General features: G+C 36.1%; 1 protein-coding gene across 4 annotated transcripts in view; it reads left to right on the top strand.

The window, feature by feature from the left end:
• The window catches only part of PTPRD (protein tyrosine phosphatase receptor type D), a 467,311-nt gene that overhangs the window by 63,666 nt on the left and 378,910 nt on the right, over window positions 1-24,735 (top strand). Inside the window, exon 1 of one of the 4 annotated variants that reach the window (XM_080372009.1) lies at window positions 695-24,603. The exons of 1 other annotated variant lie outside the window; for it this stretch is intronic. The gene's annotated coding sequence lies outside the window, so the exon portion shown is untranslated. Of the gene's footprint in view, window positions 1-694; window positions 24,604-24,735 lie in introns of those variants that run through there. 2 more of the 4 variants (XM_080372005.1, XM_080372007.1) reach the window with 2 other exon arrangements.

Below are 24,735 nucleotides of genomic sequence, written 5' to 3'. Positions count from 1 at the left end.
ATAGTTAAAAATATTTTGTAAAAAAATCCTTTGAACTAGGGCTCCAGAATTTAAAGATGTGGTATTAGACAGTATTACTATATGCCACAAAATCTAATGTATACAATAGTGGACACTAAAGGGTACACCTCAACTGTACTATTGCAGAGAAAAACCTAAAGTGTATATGCTGGGTATAAAGCTCCTAGAAGTCCCAGATTTAGCTGCACAAGCGTTCCTGTAATGCAAAGGATGAAGAAAAAGATATCCAAAGTTAACATCAAAGATGAAGAAAGCCCTCCAAAACAATTACATTGTTTTAAACAAATAATTTAATTCATTAAAGGAACAGATTATGGATTTCTTTAATGGGCTCTTGATGCGCCTTCAGTTCACATTTGTATATTTCTTCAACCAGAAAGGTTTTCTAAACAGAAGTGTAGATGTTTTATAAATGATTTCATTATGTGATATAGATCTTTCAAGAAATTATAAATACTCTGTATTTTACAAAAAATTATAGAGCTGGTAGTTGAAGCACTTTTTTACCAGGAACACTAAGAAAAGCAAAGACAAGTCCACTAAAAGTGCGAAGGCTAAGATGCTTAATTAAAGCAAATTCAAACTTTGTTTTGATGTTCACAGTCGTCCTTCAACAACAGTTAAGCTCTAAATTGCTTTACTTCTCTAAAAGTTAACAACAGTTAAGCTCTAAAATTGCTTTACTTCTGAATGAGAGTATTCATAGAGGATCTAACACACTTTAATTATCCATATTTATCCCCACAACTTCACTTGCTTCTTCTGAGTGTTCCCTGGTAGACAGGGCTTGAAGACACTTATGCTACGCACCACGGCATGCAGCCATTAGGAAATGTAGATTTCTTAAATATCCATAACTTCTAAATTATCACCTTTGGTTTTGACCCGCAGGAGGGTTTACTTACTTCCTTGGATGTCTCCCTAGTCCTTTCAAGCATCTAAGTTAAAATTTTGTTATATTAGAAACACAGAGAGAATGAAGAACAAAACCCCAGTGTGAATTGACAAGTATTTATAGATGGGCTCTTTTTTGCCAGAACATCTATGAACATATTTTAGTGACACCGTCCTTGTAATACGAATACACAGCTCCAACATCTTCTATTTTCTGTGCCCAGACACACCCACTCCTCTGCAATTTTCACTTTCCCATATCATCCCCACTGTATAAAGTTTGCCAAATGTAAGCAATTTTTACCTGTTTAGCAATTACCTGAAGCCATGCTGTGTCCATTTTTTTTTTTTTTTCAATTCTGAAAAGATGAACTGGAAGTTACAAAGCTATTCTTCCATGGACTTAGTGTGTTTAATTGTATCTGAATGCTAAATAACATTGTAAATAATGATACACACAATGAAACCCGCTATTTTTTAAATATGTCCATCAATGGAATTTTAAATCTAAAAGTAATTATAGTATATTACTGCTATTGTTGTTGTAGCTATTATATTTTATAACAATTGTAGTTTTATTACTATGATGCATGTAAGAGTTAAGAGAGAAGGAGGGAAAGGTCAAGTTCTTTAAGTGTATTTTTTTACGTTTTCTCATCAGCCGTATACTGAAAATCAGGACTGCCCAGTGTCATTCCTATTTCCAAAACTGTATTGGAAAACTTTTATCAGAACTGCTGATCTATGATCTAGAAGAATCTTGAAGAAAAAGTGGCCAATACTGTCAAAGAAACCTAGATATTTGCTCAGTATTGTTAGCACTGCATCTCACAAAATGGTCACTACACTGTCACTTTTTAAGGCTAAGATTTTTTAAAATATAAATTATTCATCAATTATGACATTTTCTGAAGATGCATCCATTGAAAGATTCTATTATGATAAGTAGAATTTTTATTCTCTATATTTGTCTTTTTCTACTACTTAAAAACACAGTCAGGGACCAAAACATACCACGCAAAAAAATAAAACCTCAAGTTAGTGACGGTCTTCCCTTTGTAAAAATACACAGCCACTGCAATTTATAAATAAGCCCCCAGTAGCTAACTGCCATTTGTTTCCCAGTATTTCTGTGACAGGAATGTTCTTGAGTGACTTATTTATTGACTTTTTTCTTGCATTGTAATATTCTCTCCCTTTGAAGATTAATGTTACAAACCTAAATATTAAAAAAAATAAAAAATCCTGAAAAATATTTATCTAATGCTGTCATATTACACCTCCTCCTTTTGTCAATTACTGTGGAAACTATAGTTCACTGAGGAAGTAAATCATATCACACTTTGGTAGTATTGTTATTTTGAAAGGAAGCTTCATTCTTGAAGTCTCAGGCCTTCATTCTATTAGAAAAAATAAACATAAATTTTTAAAAATATATTTATTTTCTTTTCAGTGAAAATTAATTCAAACATGTTTTCAGGTAATTTTTAAAGATGTTATAAATATTTCTTTCCATCTGATTCTGGTCTTCTTCAGTTTCATTTGTTCACCTATCCCTCTTAACACCTAAGCATTACTAAATACAAATATATTCTTATAAATTTATAAGCTTGAATTTAGTAATACTAATAAAATCTCCTTCACAATGTGGAAGTTATTCATGACAAGTGAATTACGTGTCACAGCAGAGAAGTACTTTGATGCGGTTTATCTGAGAAGCACCCTAAGCATGAAAGATGACCAGCTCCTTTCACAAAAAATCTTTTAGCTGGTGCGTAAGTGACCAGATGGCTGCTTTTTGCATTACAGGTAAAAGAAATATAAATTTAGTTTCCCAAGACTCTGTAAAGAAATAATGAAGATAGACTACCAAAAAGGAAAAAATTGCCAATATACATGCATTCACACATTTAATTTTCTGTTTATTCTTATTTAATTTAAGGGACAGTTAGCTCATTAACTTAGTTGTAGGATTTTACTACAAAACAGTAAAATGTACAGCTAAAAATATTTGCTCTGTGAATGATCAAATATGATGATGACGTGCCTAATTTTTGTGGGTTCCCAAAGCATTGTTCCAGTCATTCTAAACAATGGTACAACTGTGCAACATATGTCACCATCAGGAATGTGGTGTATATTATCATGACAATAATCGGTCTGCCTCCTCTGCCTTTTGCCTATTAGTCCCTCAGGTCCTGAACTACTCTCAGAGAACTTCCAAAAGCCTCTTTTGGTTTTTTTTTTTTTTTTTTTCATTTTAAACAACTTATTGGAAACATTATATATTTTTTTAAAAAAAACCCTTGAAATTCCTCTCTTCTCCCATCTAAACCAATTAAAGTCCATTCTTATCAAATTCTGCACATAGACAGTTTCTTACAGTCAGTCTTAAGCACCTTAACAGCTTCCAAATAAAAGGTGCATGAAAATAAATTTTCACTACTAAACCAAAGAATCCCAGCATTCCAGTGGAGCACTTAGCATTTTTTTCCACGAAAGCATTCTGATAACAGCCCTAAATGAATGACATCATGTTATATTAAGAAAGCTACTTTAACAAATGATAATAGTTTCTAACATTCAAATTGAGTTTAGAATTCACTGAGACTTCTGTAACACAACACATGACTTTGAGGAAAGCATGGGTTATGGTACAGGAATGTTGCAGAATGCTAGAAAGAAACCATATTAGGAAATAGATAGCACATGTGCAATGTAAATAGGCACAGCATTTTAACATAATCCTTAGAGTTCCATAGAAAAATCACAATAACTGGGGAAACTTGTTTTACTGTCAAGTATTGAAGAGCTCAATCTATGCAGTTTAAACAAAGGGAATGAAAAACTTATTTATCTGTAGTTCTTAAGTATGCAAGTGAAGATTTTTGTTAGTAACAGGTATCAAAATCTGATGTCTCAAAGCCACCAAAAAGACAATTTGAGATGAGAAATAAGTCTTATTTTAAGGAGCAAGGCTACTGAGACACTAAAATGACTTCTCTAAGAATATTGTGGATTCCCCATACAGCAGTCTTTTAAATAAAGATTAGATGCTTTTGCAAAAGACATGTTTTGCTAAGTCAGTGCACTGGCATAAGGCAAAAACTAGGGGGAAAAAATCTGTATCCTCTGTTGCACAGTAGTCGAGAACAAATCTTCAAAATGACCTTTTTCTGAAATTCAGGTTTAGGATTGATAAAGTGGATATGCATCAGCAATAGAACTTGGTAACAGTTCTGCTATTTTAAAGGAGTGTATCTTTAACTTTATAAGTATTTTCCAGTGTGTATCTAAAATTTGTTTTTACAACCATTTTTTTTAATATGTATCATGGACCTCTTAAAGCATAAATTGGCAATAACAGTTTCAGGCAAGCATGCAGAGGAAGTGAAGGGAGCTTGTTTCACTATTTGTACTAACCTTTAAGTTCTTGAAACTCTACTTGAAATTCACACTTTTAATGGTACTTGTCTCCTCTTTTTGCTTTCCACCCTCTCTTCCTTCCTTCTGCTTTGTTTGCTTATTTGTTTTTGAAGATAAATTTCTACCTTAGGTATATATGCTAACAGCAGTACACCTCTGTAAACTGAATGCTGACATTTAAGTTTGTGTCTTCATCTGTTAAACCAAAAACTTCCCATGCATTTCTCTGCCTCAGAGCTGTTCAGGCTTAGCATTTGGGATTGATGAACTCTATGAGCACAGACCAATTTTCAATCGCCTAGGTCATTCCTCATCTGTTGATTTTGCCTTGAGCATGGCATGACCATCTTTGCTGAAGGTCAAGTGCAGCTTCAAGGTAATTCTGTCTGTACCAGGATTTTCCTGAACTATGATTAGATTTGCTATTGTGTCCTGATCTGTGGCAGAGGCTGACACCTCTGGCCTTTTTTTCATACCTGCTTCCACTTTGTCTTTTAACTCCATTAGTTGTCATTTGTAAAGGGGATAAATTCATGTTGACTGGTTGGGAGGTGTGGAGTTTGAACTCACTGAACACTTTTTTTGAACTCTGATATCCTTCTTGATGGCTGTTACTCACAAATGCTTGTTTTATAAGACCTGATCGTCTGCAGTCAGCATGTTCTGAAAACCTATTCAGGTTCTAAACTTCTAGAATTCAGTTTTCTTCTTCTAAAAATAAGTATATGTGTCCTTTGTTTAGTTGCCTCATAACACCTCTAGGAAGTCATAACATCTTCAGGAAGCTGATCATCATGAGCTGGTTCTTGTATTACTGGTTTAAAAGAACCCTGAGCTGTATCTCACAGCAATCCTCTCTTCTCCTGTAACCTATTGCTATGCTGAATTAATCCCTCCTCCTTCAACACTAGGAAGATGTTGATAACTATGCAGTACAGTTATCAAATTCTGGAGCACAGTGTGATATCTCATTAGTCAGTGGTGGGGCCATTTTAAACTCAGCAAGCATCTTAGATGCCTGCTGAACTTCCAAACTACCACTCTCCATCACTTTCCCCAAACACAGACTTCAAGGAACCATAAGATGTATGTTTATGTTTATATGCTGTAGCTATTTACAACCAGGTTTTTTTAAATATTTGCCTTGTTTGCCTCTTAAGGAAATTATATTTATTTTATAATAGTCATGTTTAAATATGATCCATGTACTTTAAAATACCTTTTCATCTTAATCTATCAAATAACATTTGAACAAAAAACTTAATTGAGAATCATCCCAATTCTCAACAAAAGAACAGTTCAGACATGGTAATGGAAACAAGAAATAATCAAAGGATAATCAGGAGAAAAGATCAGGATGCTTGGTTTATACTTTGAGTCTAAATTTTAGTCACCTCAGATGATTTTATGGAAATTGTGTCAGAATAAACTACAGGGGGCAGCAAATATTAACCAGATATCACATGAAAGCAATACACAGAATTAACAGGACTACCTTAGGAGTGCTTTGGTGTATTGTATCTTGCAAATTGTGGAAATTACTTGTCAAGACGTGCTACTAAATAACTGAATATATTTAGAAACTAACCAAATTATTTTAATATGGTTTAGATGTGCCTTTAAGCAATTAAAAAGGGCACTGGTCAGTACTTTGTTTTCAAACCACTTTTTTCTCTGCAACACCTGGGCACTTTCACTTAATTGCTTCCTTTATTCTGGAATTCCTTTTTCCTTTATTATTAGCTCTGTATCCCCAAAATATTCACTGATGTGCTAGGTTTTGACAATATGCAAATTTATATAGTGAAATAAGGATTCAAGTCCAGACTGTCTCTTATCTTCACAAGGTCTTCATTTTCTTTAAATGTTCTTTTCCACAGAGACTTGTTTACCTGACATGGATTATAAAGTTAGCATGAGTCTTCTTGTTCATCAACAAATACAAGACTGAAATTCAAACAATTGTGACTGTATCCCAAGAATAATTTGAACGTAATACAAGTAGCAAGAGATGAATAGGTTATTTTGATACATTTTGGCTCTACCATGTGTACACTTATTGATCCTTATTAATACCAAACCAAAAGACATATTGTTGTTTGGGGGTGTGTGAGTGTGTGTGTGTGACAATTCTTACATTCAGAAACTTGATTTGTGAAACACCCTGCTCCAAAAGAAAAAAGTTAGTAAAATGTAGTGGTTAAATTTTTAATATTGTCCTTCTAGACAGCTGCTTCATGGTTACAACTAAGATTTTAGTTTTTATTTTGTTTTTATAGAACAGATTTCTCAAATGCTTGAATGTCTTACACATTTATGTTATATATGCCATAGCATTACAAATGCTATAGAAATTACTTCACTTGCTCTGCAACTTAAAAAGGACTTTTATTTCATTTTGTTTAATCTTTTAAATTATTAAGTGTACCCATCAAACTATACTCCTGTGCCTTCCATTCCCCTCATGGAATTATTTTTACAAGTATCTGTAGGAAGCAGTGATAATCACTGGTTATAGACACCCTAAAATTCAGAGGGACTTAAAAATATTCAAAAACATAGATCTTGCCTTGCACTTCTCATTAATACAAGCAGTTTCATTACAAACATATTTGCAGTTTGAAAGTATTTCAAATCATCTGCATGTAACTCATCAGTTGACTATGTAGTTGTCAACTGAAATGCATGTCAATATGCCTTTTTCCAGAGCTGTTCAGAGATGTAAAAAAAAAAGTAATGTCATCTTGTAAATGTCATGATTCATCATGGTATTCTGAAGAAACCATACATCACATACACATACACACATATGTATATGCCACATGAAAACATATAAAAATACATAAAAAAACCAAAATACACACATGCATAAACACAGATATATGGAAGTGGTTAGGATTATCCTAACATGTAATTTTCCCTTGATCACTACTGGAATTGCCTCTCTAGCACATGACAGTGTAGCAGTAAGCAGATGGTAGAAAAGTAGAGCGTCAGAGATCATCTGTCCTTTAACAAAGACATCATCAAATGACAATATGGAAGAATAACAAAAGATTGTTAGCCTGAGCTCATCAAGGCTTCATGTCAAGGAAGAAATGTCCTCCCACTAAGAAAAACTGTTCCATTTCGGAAAAATGAACAGAGTCAAGTGATACTTGAATAGATCTGACAAATGGCAATACGGTTTGACTTAGGAAGTCCAATTTTGCTTTATTTTTAGAAACTCACAGTACTCTACCTCACTACTTTTTCTCTTATTTTCAGGATTAATTTTTGCTCATAATGCCTTGGGCATATGCCATGAATCTACAGAATAGAGATTACAAATTGGACATAAACTTTCAGTTCTGAAATTAATTTTATTGATATTTGCACAGGTGGAAATAGCATTGTATCTGAAATGTAAAGTCCTTGCAGATATATAGGCACAGTTTCTGTTAACAGTACATCCAGTTTTTTTCTCAGGTAGAAGCTAGAAATCACAGGACACTTTTAGAAGGGTATCTTGTTAACACAGTCTTTCTCTTGTAATAGTTTGATGTGGGAGGATTTTGTTTGCTTTTTTGTTTGTTTTTCTGTTTGTTTTGCTTTTTCCTGAGTGTATTGCCAGCTAGTGTATTGAAGAGGGATCCAGCGTGTCACATCCTTGCCATTCTTTAAGGCATTAAGTCCTACTATGCACAGGAAACACATAAGGCAGTCTTCCCAGATGAATTCTTTTTTAAAAAAATGAGCACATTTTTAAAGCGCATTTAGTTAAGATTATTTTGTCACTACACATATAAAAGTTTCCTTAAAATGCATTACTTAACTCTAGGCTCTAGAAATTTGAAGATGTATTTAATAAAAAGAAGATAAAATTTTAAAAAACTGTTTTCATAATGCTCCTAAAGCTCTGAAACTTTTTTACTATTCTTGAACCTGAAGCTTTTATTATAATAACATGGCATGAATACAGGAAAGATATATTGCAGTACATGTATCAGTATATAGAACTAGTAGTCAGTAATGTAATAAAGAAATCTCTAGTAGATGAATTCTTCTTACCAAAACAGAAAGTGTTTTAACTTTTATTTCAATTAGAAAAATGGCAGGCCTTATTAACTGGAAATATTTTTTTCCCTGCAAAGTCCCTGCAAAATAAGGAAAGCTCCACTAGCCTGAAACAAAGAGTTTACTATGAATTATAAATAAAAAAGGTGTTTTTTATGACATGGCAAGTTTTGAAGCAGATTAAACCTAACAACACACCATTGAAAACTGGAAGAAGAGTCAGAGTCATAGGTTGCTTTTATGGCCAAAATTTTATCAAACATGGTGACCTGTCTGGATATGGAAGACCTGAAAAAAGTATCAGGAACTTTTTGTTTGTTTTACTGTACAAAAATCACAGAAAAAAAAGCTTTCTAAACGCAAAGCTGTTCCAATTCTTGGAAAACAGGTGGTGGACCATGCTGGTTTTTAGACCTTAAATTCTTAGTGCTTCTTTTGATTGTGGCTGTATTTATAGAGAAACACGAACTCTGGGTAAGCGTAGAGTCTTGCTATGACTTTAAAGGGCAGAAAGCAAAGACAGACTTACACCTAAGAAAACACTGAAGAAGTACCTTATATCACCTCATTTTATGACCATTCATAATTGCTATTTAGAACATTTAAACCCAGTAAATTAAAAAGCTAATGTGATATAAAAATCACTTTATTGAACAAAAATGTAAGCAATATAGCTCTAAATATGTATGGCAGGAAGTGATGACTAAAGAGTAAACAAAAATTTTATGCACTCTGCACTCTGATACAAGCTTGCCTTTAAAAAATTGTCACATATTTCTAAATAGTTGTGTAAGAGAAAAACTGGGAAAAAAACCTTTTCCTGTGTATCTTAACCCCAACTTTGGCAAATGGGTGGATGCAGATGAACAGGTTTTCCCAACATGAATAAGCTGACCTTTAATTTCCCCTTATGATTTGCCTTTTGCACATTCTTTCCATGCATTTGCATTACCATTTCATTAATCCCACTCTACTTTAAGCCACTGTAAAATTTGCTTATTTTTAATATTGATGTGGTCATAAATTTTATTGATGCCTCATTTTCTCTGTTCTGTTTTCTCAATGAGCTTTTTAAATGCAGACTTTCTATTACTCCGTGTTAACCGTGCCTATCTAGTTACCTCCATTTGCTTCAGAGCTGTTTTCAACGTGCAGAACCTTGTGCTATCAAGGGTTCAGACCATGCAGTTGTGATTTCATTGCTGTTATACTGTAGGATAAGCTAACATGCAAGAACCACACTTCATTTTACCTTGTAGGAATACCTTTTAACTGTCAAAATTATGAACTGGAAGTCATCTATTGGTACACCACATAACTATTACAAACCCAACAACAGAAAAGTTGCAAAATATTTCCTGTCCATAGGCTATAAAACTGTCCAAGAAACTAGATTCTGACCTTGGGTTTCCACATCAAACTCCCTCTATTTTTCTGATTATGTTTTGCCAGTCTGCTGGTGTCACACAGAAATCTGGTTATCCTCATACTGATTGTTCTGGTCTTTGCTTGTTACTACTGTTTATTCCAGCTTGAAAGATAATTCTTGATACCAATGACCTGAATAGCAGTTGCTGCTGGTTGCCAGAAAAAATTTGATACTGACAACTGTACATGAATATGAAGGAATTTCACTAAACAACACCTATGATGACAGTGGTCCAGTCTTGATGGCAAAAATTACAAAGGAAGAGTCATTAATGGGTTAATCCAAACAAACAAGCATCTCCTATAATCAAATTTGAGACTGAAAATCATAGTGGTCAAGTGCTTCCTCAGGATGACTGGAGTTTTTGATAGGTCCATTACAGACCTCCACTCCTTGAACAAATGACAACAGTAAGTTGCATCCTCCAGAATGACCAACAATAGATGTGCACATACATTCATTCCTGTATTTCTCAGAGACTTTTTGGCAGATGAATAGAAAGACAAAATAATTCTGGCTTCCGTTCAAGTCTGTGAAGGATAGTATGCTTATGTTATGGATGTTTTTTTCCTTCCTTTCTCCTAAGACCTGTGACTCAGGAATATGTCTTTTTCCTATACTCCAGTCCTTCCCTTCATCCCTGTTTTCCCTGATTACCCAGAAAAAGTCTGAATTTTTCCAGCTTCCTGCCCCCAATTGAACTTTACACAGACATCCACATGGAATTTTTCTATCATAAAGTTATAGTTTGACAATTACAAGCAACCAAATTGTCTCCCTTGTTTATAATTAAGGACAAAATCTAGTTCCCTATTAAGGCATATAATTTTGAGATGACCCTGCAATAATTATACCTTTGGAAATAACAGAATTGGACAAAAATCAAATTCCTTGTTCAAGAAGAGGTGAGCAAAAAATAACCTTGTGTCACTTGCACCGATTTCTATAGTGAATAACCAATCAATGGCAGAATTTAGACTTTGTCAGAACAATTTTCATTCTGTCAGCTGTTGTCTTCTGCCCTCAGTGGCTCTCTGCTACCACAAGGCATCAATGCTTTCTGTAAGCAGAAGATATTACCAGATATAAGTCATCCAGACACTGAAGAACTACATTCATCCTGGCACACCATACCTTTGTTTTTGTGCAAATAGAACAGTTTTGCAGTATCTGACAAAGAAAATGCTCCTCTGATTTACCCAGAGCACACTTTGAATACATTTCTGCATTGTGTTTGTAAAAAAAATATATGATAAATGGCAAGTGAGCTGTACATCTAGAAAAGCCATTTTAAATAGGAAGATCATTTAGCAACTGAGCAGTGTTGGTAAAGATATGAGGACCGTAGTTCTTTAAGTAGTTCTTTAAGATATGAAATACTTCTTCCCACCATTTTTATGTGTTTGGAGAAAGGGATGGTGTTGAAGGAGCACTCTCCTGTTGTTAGAAAGCCACTACTGGCAGCAGCAGGTTTCTTTACAGAATAAATTATAACTTAAGCGCAAGTACGTAGTGTAAGCAAATGCCCCTGAATTCATGTTAAAAAGAACTGGCTCTCCTGTACTTATTTGAAAACTGATTACCTATAGATAGACTATTGTTAAAGGTAACAATAGAAGTTGGTAGTTCAGAGTATTCTGAGGTTGTAGTTCTTCAGACTGGGTTGCAGAAGTATTTAGAAGTTTCAGAATTCATTTGTTTCAGCATTTCTTAATGATATTGCCAGTGTTGACTCCAAATGTAAGACATGCAAGTAAATTTGCTTCTTGTATTCACAAAAACTGACCATAAAAGGGGCAGAAAGACATACAAAGAAAACATGGTCAAAATCAGAGTTATTTTCTTCTCCTAGCATGCAGCAGTCTGTAGTGATTAATTAGGAAATTTGACCCCCTGTTGAACTATCTTCAGGAAACTTGGTTATCACTGAATGTTGGAGGTTGAAACATACCTCTGGAGGTGACCTAGTGCACCCTTCCCCACTCAAGCAAGGTCATCTGTTACTCAAGAAGAGTCACCTAGGCTGTAATCTCCTCAAGAAAACCTCTGGTTCAAGCGAGACAACTTGCAGACCGATTCCTTGGTACCCTCAGATTTCTGAGAAATGAAAAGCAGCTCTCTTTCTGGAAGCTTTCATATAACATGAAAATGTCTGATACAATTCAGCTAGATTCATTATTACACAAACTGCATTAATGTTTCTTTTCATGCTTACCAATTACTTACAGTAGATCTATGTCAAGTAATAGGAAAATGTAAGATGCCATGAGATGCCATTGTTTAGAGTAGTCAGTAGTAGTACTGCTTTGGACATTTAAACAGAATGTTAACTGAAACAGCAATTTTTGCATTACTAAGATTTTGCTCAATATGAGTGACAGCATTAAAAGCATTAATGGGAATCTGATTGCATATTGCACTATATCATTACATCGTAAAAGAGAAAATCCAGCAAATGCATGTCTACTGATTACCTCAGGTAGGCAGGAAAAATGAAACTGTGAAGAGGACTGCCTCTGTAGAAACTCCTGAACTGTTTAATTTCTGAAGCATTTTACACTAGTAACTTTGTTTGAATAATCATTGTAAATATTACTGCTAGCTCTTATCCAGATAGCCTAAAGGCAGACTAAATCACAGGTTACACTGGAATATGGATTTCCTATCACTTAAGAAATCATGTAGCTGTGAGGTTGCCTCCAACATACTTACTCCACCCATACCATCTCATCTCTGATATAGTTTAGAGAATGACAGCAAAAATAACTTCTGTTCTAGATTCTGAAAACAAACGAAATTTTAGGCTGTGCTTTACAAAGAGTTTTGTTTGAAAACATAATTTTTCCTGTAATGGGAATCTTCATGTTTTATTTCATGTCTTGCCTGCTTTAGAGATATCTGAGGTAACAAAGAGTTAAATTGAGTTAGTGCTATTTAGATATCCCACCTCACTCCAGTTCAAGTGTGTCTTAGAGGTTTGGTTAATCTAGGCAGAGGCCTGTGCTCAGTTTTGAAACTATCTTATAAGGTAAGAACATCTAAAAGGTTTTGAGAACAGACTGATGATATTAAGTACTGAAGGTACTCTTTATTGTTTCCTTATGTGACGTCCTATAATGCTTTCTTTTGTAATTGTATATCAGCACAATTCATCAAAACGACAATGTTGCTTATGAATTTCATCATTGTTAAGTCATAAATAGGCAATTTAACCTTCCAGTTTGTATATTGGGTGATTATATCATAAAGTATATAAAATTATACATTAACATACAATATTACATCATTTCATATATGTCATATGATCCAATTGTGAGTCACATTGAAGCATTTAAATAGAAAACAATACACTTTTAAAATAGTTTTTCTATTTTGGCAGTTATTAAAAATCGGTTAATTGCATTGTAAAATATATAGGATAACTTTCTGTGGTCACAAATAAATTTTCATAAGGGTTTAGTCTAACAGCTAATTTTTTTTCAAATATTTTATCAAGTATGAAAACAATGAGCCCTTGAGCACCTTGTCAGTTGGCGATTAGGAGTTTCTGAATGAACTGACTATATTGCAAATGGATTTATCTATGTTAATCATGCCTGGATCTTTGAAACAGAAACAAAATTTTCACTATTCATTTTTCTTTTGACTATGGTAATTACAAATAGTTTTTATATATTTTCATATATATATTTTCAGAAACAGTTTTGAACTGGATAGTGTCAAGATGGTATTTATGTTTTGATCTGATATTAACCTCTGGAAAAGAAAGTTATTTAGCCTTGGCCATTTGTTGTTATTTTCTTCCAATCAATAAATGGCAAACAATGTACCAAGTTATTTTTGCAAGTGTGTTTCCTACATTTAAATAGATATCTTTTATTAACTTAGAATGATAAACTAATGGATGCTTTCTGCCTGTGTACTCTGCCAACAGCAAATAATGAAACCTTTAACCAGGACAACTGAAAAAGCTCCAGATTCTTGAGAAGATACTGCAGTGTTATTACTATTCCTGAACATTCGCTGCAAAGGGAGATTAAAACCAGGGTTTGCAAATGCAAAACTTGTTCCCTATTAAAAGGTTTTCCTCTAAAAAGAATTAATATTTTTGCTCTCCTTAAAATAAACATGGATTTTTTTTTAGGTACTGAATGTAGTCCCAGTTACACTGACTAGCCAGACCCCGTGAATTTCTCAAAGCACTCAGATTTCCACTGGGTTTTTGTAAGGAGAGTTGAATCACCATGCTGTATCATACACAGAAGAAAGCATTTATATATAGGAAAGGGGGTGGATCCTGTGTAAATAATGAGGAGATGGAAATCGCTAAGGTTTTAGCAGTGAGTTCTGGGAATATCAACTAGCATTTCTTAAAATGCTTTACAACTTTCCACTTGGTGACAGTATTTTGGATACCTTTGGAATATATTAAATTCCTACACTCATAAAAATATGCTTTTCATAGGGCCTTTTAAAAGTTTCAGCAGACTAATTCAGCCTTTAGTGGGAAATGTAACTACATTTTTTTGTCTCTGCTCCCGCAAACACTTATCCAAGTGCATCACTTTAATTAGAAGACCCACCTCATTTTGTGTAGTGTGAATGCTTACAGTATATCATGCTGTACATAGGCACAAGCATGAGCCTGTGCCTATACAACCTATCTGATATTGTTGTATAATCAATATAATATCTAATACAAAAATTGCAGAGAGAGGTACAGAAGTGTATGCTCAGCTATATATTTAAAGGGTATATTCTCACTATATATGCAAAAGAATAATATTGTATCTTAGGAAACAAGTGAGTAAAAAAAATTCCCCATTATGCCTTCTTTGAATTTCCATTTATGTTTTCTTCAGTTTGGGATACTAGCATGAAATGGTGTACCAAGTACATTGTTTACAATGCACAGATCTTCAAAACCTCACTGGGGAAGTACATTCTCATACTCACAAGACAAAAGGTACTTTGTTCTTGTACTTCAGTTTCTAAAGGACCAGAAACAACTTTAAGCCCTTGTGGGGTTTTTGTGCATAGAACTACAATTACGATCACTGCTGATAATGCTAGGTAACATTCCATGCCTGTACTGCCATACAAGCTCAAAATAACATAGCATGAAAGGAAGTACATGCCACTTCTGGGAAGCCCTGTCTCTACATTAGTGGAATTTTTCCACTTTCGGAAGCAGATTTCTCCAGGTGCTGCTTCAGTAGGTTGGAAGAACAGTAAATAATGAAAAACACAGATCATTAACGTAGACCAACCTGAATCATTAGGTAATGTGAGCACAGACAAATGTTTGCTCTAAGCCATACCAAATACAGGGTAGAAACAAGAAATGTAGACCATACTTATATGATAGACAACTTTGTTTTAGGAAACAAGTCTGAAAAGTACTTAGCAGGGTCATACACAAGCTTACTTGCTCAGTGGCTTTCAACACATTATGATCCTAGTAAAAACAAACAATCTCTGAAACTTCCCTCAGAATTCTTCCTTTTACTTTCTTCTTGTTTAAAATGAAATTATCATTTATAAACATATCTCAATTGTTACCATTTGTTATATCCATGGTCTTCACATCACCTAGACCTATTGGAGTAGGAAGAGGAGGCATGTCTTCTTCTGCTGGAGGCATGTCTGTCTTTTTTTTTGTTAGTAACACCAGAATAAAGAGGCCAAAACATTTGTTAGGCTATGATGGACAGCATCCTGGTAGATTTTAACAAAGGACCAACTGCAGTGGTGTTTACACACTCTGGTAACTGACATGGGGTTGATGACCGCTGACGTTTGAAAGTGTTGGTCTGATACACCTATCTACAAACATTTTTTCCTTTCCTTCTTTTTTATTTTTCCTCATCATGAATGTTATTCCAAACATACAAGAGCATGCTTGCTATTCTTCCCGTCTGTTGTGTGAGGAATTATCAAGTAAAATAACAATCCTTGTTGAACAAAAACCATTTAAGTTGCAAGTTTAGTCTTGCTGTAACTAAAATACCCATTTTTTTCTGATTGTTTCTTAGTGAAATCATATACCAAAAAAAAAAAAAAAAAAAAAAAAAAAAAAGTCATAGATCTAGCACTTTCCTGTGTCCAGAAAACAAGTGCAAGCCTACTCTTTGTCTTTAAAAACTATGTGGCACAGAAAATGTCCTACCTGAAAGTACTTCACCACATCCCAAGTGTGTCTTGTTTTTTATAAACCTCTTTAGAAAAGGGCCTCTGCGTGTGTGTGTGTAGAATGAAAGACGATTCGTGTGATGAAATGAGATAATGATTTATCTCTTGGCAGCAAACTTTATTGTTTCAGATCATACTGATGGTAATATATTGTTGAATGTACTGAGAGCATAATTACAGGAAGACACCTCCATAATCACTATAATCACTGCATTTTGCCACCTTGGGAGTTAGCATGCAAAGAAAAAAGATTACAGCATTCTTTCAAGCTGCACCTTTTAAATAGTCTCTGGTCATGTGAGTCCATATAACCAGCTGCTGCTCAGTACACTCTGCAGGGGCAAACTGTTACAAATGCCCTGAGATTTCGCATGTCATCTACAGTGAATTATGCAAATCCTAGGATTTCTACCTCTTTTATTACATGAAGAGAGGGGTCAATCATACAACTAATATTTGAATTAATGTCTTTCTGATCCCAAGACCATTACTGTTCTTGACAGGACAGCTTATGCCTTCTACTACTATTCCTGAAGGCCCGCAGTATGACATTGTATTTGTGACCTATTTCTTATACAGAACCAGATAAGATGGTTACTTACCCTTTTCTTTTCTCTCATGTTCCATTTACTTAAAATCTTGAAGAAAAACAGCTTCCAAATATGAGGTATTTGTTACCTTCTTCTAAAATCAGTGTTATGCCTTGCAGCACAAAAATGAGCTGCCTTTTGGTGGGGATATGTGGAACAATGCATAGCCAACCAAACATTTAGGTACTGAATGCCACATCAAGAAGAATATTCCATGGCATATCCTGTATTCAGAACTGCTCACTGCCTCAGTGCCTCCAGCTTCTGAAGGATGTCCTGTAGAACAGCGTAGGTACTGGATTCGATAAAGCCATGTATATTGTCATATGGTATTTTGCCACAGCCTCCTTCTCAAATGTGTTGAGCAGGAGTGTGCTGACCTGTCTGGGATCTCAAAAAAATACAGCTTAGGTAATATTATCTCCTTCCCCTTTCCCCATATGTTAGCAAAAGTGTACTTCTGGAATGAAAGGTGGAAAATTTTGGGAGACAGTAAGGCTGATGAGAGAGGTTTTTGGAGGTAGAAAGAATGAGGCAAACCTCGAAAAAAGGAAATGAATGAAACAGGAAATAAATGAGAAGGTAAATGAGAAGGTAATCTAGGGTCTTGACTTGAAGAGAGAAGCTGAATTTCAGAAAGGAGAGAACTAAGGAGAATAAAGCATAGTCACTTGGCAGAGAGAAAGAAGGCATTAGAAGATGTAGTAAGTAGATGATTCTGGAAATAAACTATACATGGGTGGTTGAAAGCGAATGAAAAGAGACTGGTAGTTTCACTGGGAGGAAAGAAACCTATTAAATGTGTCAAAATCAAACAAGCTCACAGAGACAAATCAAGAGGAGGGAAGTCAAAGTAAGTCTGAAGATGGAACAGTCTCTTATTTTCTATTTCTTCATCTCCTTTTTTTTTTAGAAAAAAACAAAACAAAACAAAACAACAAAACATAACTGTATCCTGAATATGCAGAACCTACTTGAGATTAAAAAATTATTCCATAAACAGTGGAGCTGAAATTTATTGCCCCTGTTATGCCCTTTGTGCCTTCTCAGTGCAGTAACCAAATGAGTGAGTACAAGCAAATTCTTAGGTTATGGATTTGATGTCCACCAGTTCATGCTTGTGCTAGCTCAAGCCTATATGAAAAAACTGTATGGAGGTCATTGAACTATATTTGCGTCCTAAAAAGGTGTCTGCTGAAGTTCATAATGAATAGGTTGTCATGTTTATAACTGAACTTTGAAAGGGTTTTTTTTTTCCATTGTTGAAAAATAAATCCTCTGATTGAAAAGCTGTGACTAATATGTGATTTCCCTCATAGGGCTAGTTTAATGTGGAAAAGTGCTTTTCAACATTGAAAAACAAAGGACTTGGAACCCGAGCTTGTTAATAATCTGGCTTCAATACAACAGATTTAATCTTTCCATTCCTTTTTCATGAATAATTTCTTTGGCTAAAATATAGATTTTTCTCATGCTCTTAATTTCTGTTTTAATTGAATTGCTGAGAATGAAAATGATTAGAGAATGTTGTGTGGTGAGCAGATTTGTTTGGATAATGTCGTTTAACAACACCTCTTGCTCTGCCCAAAATACACAGTCTTCCTTAAAAGGATGTGATAGTGCATAGCTTATATACTACACTCTGTAACAGAGTAAATGTTCAGTAGGCTTGCATTCAGTGATTAATGGATTGCATGGAAAGAAACATAAATTGAAACAATGGAAAGGAAATATAAACAGAGTGGTTGTAAGTAAAATATTTTTTCTGTTCCAGTGAAATTCAGTAATCTGTTTAGACAGGTCATTTGAGGTCATACTGTAGAAATGTTCTTCTGATATCAGAATTCACGGAATTTGCAAGATTTTATATTTTATGTTGAAAATAAGGTGAACACAACGCTCATGAAAAATGCTGGATTTATAGCACTTGATACTAAAGAGTTCAGATTTATGTAAATTGACCTGCCAATAAACTTGCAGCTACCTCTGGAGCAACCACATTTAGAAGCAAGAGAATAATTTGATTTTCCATAAAGTCCTTGACTTGAACATACTTACCAAATACGACACCATTTTTGTAATGTGGACACTTGCCCACAAAAAGCTGAGCTGAAACTCTGCCTAGCCAGTCACAGACATTTTTCTATATTTTTAATTGGGAAACCCATTCTCTGAACTTAATGGGAATTATGCTGGGACAAAAAATTACTTTAACTGAATCTGTACAAACTGGGCAGATACAACAGAAGTTTAAATGTGGCCATCCTGAGATAGACTTAAATCCAAGACAGAGCTTGACAGAGTCCAATCTAGTAAAAAAACCCCATAAAATAAAATAAAAATCCTTGTTTTGTTACTGTAGCTATTTATCAATGCTGTTGTTGAAATATTTATAGGCTCACGGCAATAATGACTTTAAAATAGTAACTGTAGTTAACTGTAGGGAGAGTGATGCTGAGAATAATTTTCTTTTATATCTTTCTTTTCCCTTTTCCCATTCTATCCTGCAAGGTTTCATAATACAGCACCTCTGCTAGGAGAGCCCGTATCTTGCCTCTCAGTGCTTGTCTACATCTCTTGATTTACCAGAAAAAAAGGAGGCAACATGAGAGGAATGGAGAAACACTCCCTCCCTCAGATGACTGAGCAGCTTATTCCATAACACTGATATTCAAGAAGCAAAAGGTTCAAGGTTAGAAAATAAAATAAAGGCTTCTCCCCTCTCTACCCCCTGCTTAGTCCCCACACAGCACAGCACTGGCACATAAGATGTGATCTGAACCAACTTGAGGTCTGGCAGGAGGGAACAAATGTTCAGATTTATAAGGCTTCACTTGGACCAGTTTTTGTTGGTTTGTGAGATCCCCTGTTTTCTACAAAGTGTTTTTGGAAACTTTTATATAAAAGAAGCTATGTATACTAAACAGCAGTGTCTCCTTAGGAACTAGAACTCAGTGTTCAAGTAAAAAATTAAAAAATACCTTCCAGTTCTTTGAATCAGTTATGGCGTTAGTATCTTCCTCTTGTTCCTGAGTTTTAAAATATGTGAATTCAGTTACTTGCTGTCAGGATTTAAATCAAGTAGTGTTATACAGGCTGTGATCTCTGATCTATAGGTTTAAAATGGTGCGTGTCGAGCAACCATGAAATAATCACACACTAAGTAACCCACGGTATCTCTTTCTGTTTGATTGTTGTAAAAAGTGTGAACTAGCAAGCTGTCATTTGGCTATTGATTTTCCTTTATTTGATTCCATTTTCCTCTTAGAAAATATTCCCGAAATTCTAGTCTTAGCTTTCTGCTGCTGTCATTAAAATGCAGGAGCACCTTTTTCCCATGAAGGCTACATTTTGAAACCAGAAATAAAAGAAAACAAGAAAACCTAATCTACTGTACTGTATCCAAATTGAAAACAAATTTTGACACAGACCACCTGCATCTGTATGTATATATATATTATATACATATGCATCATCTTTAAAAATACGGCCACACTGTGCTCTTTATTCTAAGTATATTCTTTCTTAATCATTAGCAGAGTTCTCACATCTGAGATACTCCAAGTACTCTAGAAGTAAAAGACAAACCTGTCTCCTCTATCTACAAATCTTATTTACAGCTTTCCCTACATATGCTGCTGTTTATTTTCAGTTTGTGGCACACGGTCTAGTGCACTCTGATAAAGCTGATTCTGCTTCATCATCTCCAAGTCCCTGCAGATTTTCATGTACTATGTGATTAATTACTAGTTTTCTAGGCCTCTTGCTCTTTTCAGTAAAAGAAAAAAAGGAAAAAAAAAAAAAAAAAAAAAAAGAGTACAAAGAGGTAGTGGAACAAGTTGTTCCCTGAGAGCTAGAACAACCAAGCCCAATTTTCTTCGTATTTATGTGCTGCATCACCTGATTCCACTACCCTTTTCCCAGCAGCTAGCTTGGGTAGGGCATGCTCTGTGGTAGGGTGTGCAGCGTGACTGGATCAGCGTAATGAATGAGCAGGGACAGGTGTGAGGACCAGTCTGCTTGTCTCCTTGATCTACCAACCATTTCCACAGAAGAAAAATTAGAATGGGCTTTAAGAACTGTAGGATACAAGACCTGAATCCTTCTCCAAAATGGATTTAAAATGGACTGGCACATACAGATATTGTTTGGAATGCCAGGTGGATCACACGAATACATGAAGCCTCGTATCTTTAAGACAGCAGGGAAAAAAATGGTGAACATGGCAAAAATTATAATAAAAAGCTACGCTTAAATCACTGTATTATCCATACCCCAGTCTCTAAATACCTAAGTTTAATCACTTAAAAGATTTGTATGAATCACAAATATTTACAAGATAAAGACAAGTACTGAGAATGTCTGCTGAGGTACTAAATCAGCATTTAAAAGATGTGTACTCAAACCATGTTAGCTGAATAAATTTTTGCATATAGACAACACGTGTTTACTCGTCTAGTAGTGTTTTATTACCTTTAATAATAGCAACTCACAGTCTGTGGCTTACAAATGAGAATTTTCAAATATCAGTAAAGCAACTCAGCAATGTTTCTCATAATCATTTCGCAAGCCATGCCTACTATGCGTTAATGTAGTTTTGTGACAAATCATCTGTTGGATTTCACCTGACAGCTTGTCGTATGTTAATCATAAATAACTAATATATGGCTATGGTAATGTATACAGCAAAAGAAAAAAAAAAAAAAAAAAAGGTAGAGGCAACTACGTAGTAACCATTCTGGTCCCATGCCCCCTCTGCTTTCCCTCCCCTTCCTGATCTTGCTGCATAGTAACCCAATTCCGTCCACTGGTTCCAGTTGTTAATGGAATGTCCTACTGTGCTAAAGCACTTAGTGGGATGCCATTTGCCAGGGACACAAGCAACAATCAAAGGCAGAATTGCTAAGAGAAAAATAATACTACACATTATTAATAGAGTACTATATAATATATGAAATTCATGAGACCGAGACATGAAGGAGTATGGCTGGTCCTTTACTTGAAAAGCTACAGTAGAAGTGACTCAGAGTATGGTTGCAGGTAGGTATTCAGATGAACAGAAGGAAAGTCAACTTGTTTCTCTTCCTCCTTTGCCCATCTTTTGAGTTTTAAACCTGCACTAACATCCTGTGCTTCATGTCAGATTTCCACTGCTGCTACATAGCCTCAATGAGGACACTGAAAGCAGCTGTATGAGCAGGAAGAACAGGATTTAAACAGTTAACTCCAACTGATGAGAGAACGATGTCAGTTTTTCTAAAAACTTTGAGGTAACACATGACACAATTCCAAATGACATAAAACACCCTTTTGCCTTCCACCTTAAAAAAATAATAGAATATTTGTATTTTCTAAGCTTAATTTGATCATGATCCCAGAGATTGTTCAGTGTTTTATAGGAATCATTTCAAAGTTTCCTATAAATAAAATGTGTAAAGGTATTTCCAATTCAGTGCTGTAATAACCTTAATGTACTGCTGTAGTCTTGGCAAAAAGAGAACACCAGTGTAGAATGCCATATTTGAATTTTTAAAGTATTTTAGAAAAAAAAATCCACTTCAATGAGTAGTCGGCAGCAGATTAATTATGGTTCTTGATGTGCTATCTCCTCTTAACAGGAAAGGAATGTTAAAGGTGTATTACCAAACCACACACATGCATTTATGTATGTATACGTGTACACTATTATCTTAAGTATAAAATTTATACTACTGATAACAAATAATTATATGCACTAAAGCAACAGCAAGTATACCATGTTTTAGTGCTGCTTCATGAATTTAGGTTAATTTCTTCTTTTTTTTTTTTTTTTTTTTTTGCTTTAGCATCACTACAAAACCTAGAAATCTTATAAATAACATTAACAAGACCTGTTTTTACCACCATAGAAAGAAACATGTTTATTCCTAATGCGTACTGTGATGCTGGCTGAACAGAAGGAAGAGCTACACAACCTGCTTATGACCCTAAGATAAAGGAAAGCTAAATGTAGTCCCAAAACTCACATCCACATTGTGATATCACATGAAAAATACAAAATGCATGGGTTTATTGCTCAATTCTTCAATGTCACGCAAGGATCACAGCATGAAGAGCACTAAAACAGCTAAGTATACCGATAAAAACTGCTGGGACATAACATTTAAACCTGAAATACCTATTTAGCGTTGCCGTTTCAAAGCAAATACAGCCCTGCAGTCATTTGAGTCAAGGGGGAAAAGGTGAGGATTTAATTATTGCGTTCTTTAACCATATTTATTATGATAAGGATAAAACAGCATTTCACCCAGCTTTTGATTTTTGTTGTTTTATTTTGAAGTCACAGTTTCTTGTTGAAAAGTTAGTCTTTTATTTAATAGTTCTTTTTGACAAGATAAAAAGTAGTCAGCCATGCTACCTTTTATATATTTACCTTTTCATACAAAGTAAATTTTTTACAAAGTCATTCTGTATTTTGAGAGATATTCTTTGGAAAGGACTACTGCTCCTTTAAGTTACTTGGGGGACCATTTTTTGTGGTGTAACTGGCAGCATCAAAAGGAGACTGCAGTTTACAGGACTCGGGAGAACAAAGCATGTCTTCACTGCTGTAAGCCTTCATGTTGGCAGCACTACCACCAAGGGGATGCTAAAATATGATTGTATGATAGAAAATACCCAAATCCCTCTCCTCTGCAGAAAAATTGCAACGATCTGCAATGAATGTTGCATGGACCACCATGGCTGGTTTCACAATTGGGGGCTACGCAGCTTGATTAGGCTGCAGCAAGTCAGCACTAAACTCGGGACAAGAAGCACCAGTCTGGTCCATTATGCATCCGCAGCTTCAAACGTGCAGAAGCCAGTAAGCCAATTTCTGTGGCATCAGTATTAATGGTTTCCCATCACCATAATGCCTGACTAGCAGTTACTGTGTTTATCCTAACACTTTAGCCCCATTTCACACAGGATTGAGGAACTGTGGCATGGAGGGCATATGCTCCAGTCTTCTGAAGACCGTTAGAAGCCAGCAGTGAGGTTTTCCACAGCACTTCTCAGCTAAATCCTATTGTTTTCACCTACATCCTCTGCCGTCCCTTCTTTTCAGAGGATTAGCCAGGACGGTGTAAGAAAAGCAGGGACCTTTTTTTAGCCTCACGCCAGGCCACCGACTGTGCCAAGTAACGTGGTGTCATTCACCGTGAATATAGCCATACTTCAGGGAGAAAATTGGGGACTTGCCCTATACAAGCATGACCGAATAAGTAACTAGCACTTTATAACGCCGATCCTGACACCGCTCCGGGACGGGCAGATCCTGTAAATCCCAGGTGATTCACCCAGCCGGGTACCAACTCGGGCACGAAGTTAAGCATTTACACAACTACGGTGAATTTCACTTGTCTGGGGAAGTTTGGGGGGCCGGGGGGCCGGCAACGTGCAGCCCTACCCGCCACAGGCCAGCAGCTGTACTCCGGCCTTCGCCCCACTCGTCAGCCCCACCATCGGGCTGCCGTGGCCGTGGGCGGGAGGCACCCCCCCGGGCCGGCACCGAGTGACGTCACCTCCCCTCCCCCCACCGCCCGGCCGCGGGCGGGTGTGCGTGCGTGGGTGTCCCCGCGCGGCGCGTGGCTCCGGTCCCGGTCAGGCGGCGGCCCGGGCTGGGGCAGGCGCTGCCCCGCTCGCCTCCCACCTCCCGTGCCCCCCGCGCAGACACAGGCGCGCACAGGCACAGAGCTCGGCAACAAGCTTCCCTAGCACTCGGGGCCACAAAGATCCTGGATCCACACAGCCTAAGAGGATTAAAGGCGGGGGGGGACGGACGGGACGACACGCCAACAAACCACCACCCACAAGAAAAAAAACAAAACCAAACCACCCACCCACCCAAACCAACCAACAAACCAATGACCAACAAGCCCAAACCCCACAACAACAAACCCACGAAAGGAGAGAGTGTCGTCTCCACCAGTGTAGCCACGGCGTCCCCGTTCTCTCCCGGAGGAGCGAGGCGGGGTGCGTGAAGGTTGCTCGTGTTTCAGCTCTCGGGGACGGTTTCTGGGGATTTTTCCCGTCTCTGCCCTCCCCGCTCCGCCCGCTCCGTGCCCTTTCCCTCGCTTTTATTTGCACTGCACTTTTCCCGGGGGG

Source organism: Falco punctatus (assembly GCF_963210335.1).
Source record: "Falco punctatus genome assembly, chromosome: Z".
NCBI classification, from domain to species: domain Eukaryota; kingdom Metazoa; phylum Chordata; class Aves; order Falconiformes; family Falconidae; genus Falco; species Falco punctatus.
Note: the sequence above shows the minus strand (reverse complement) of the source record. Positions and strands in the feature narration are given on the sequence as shown.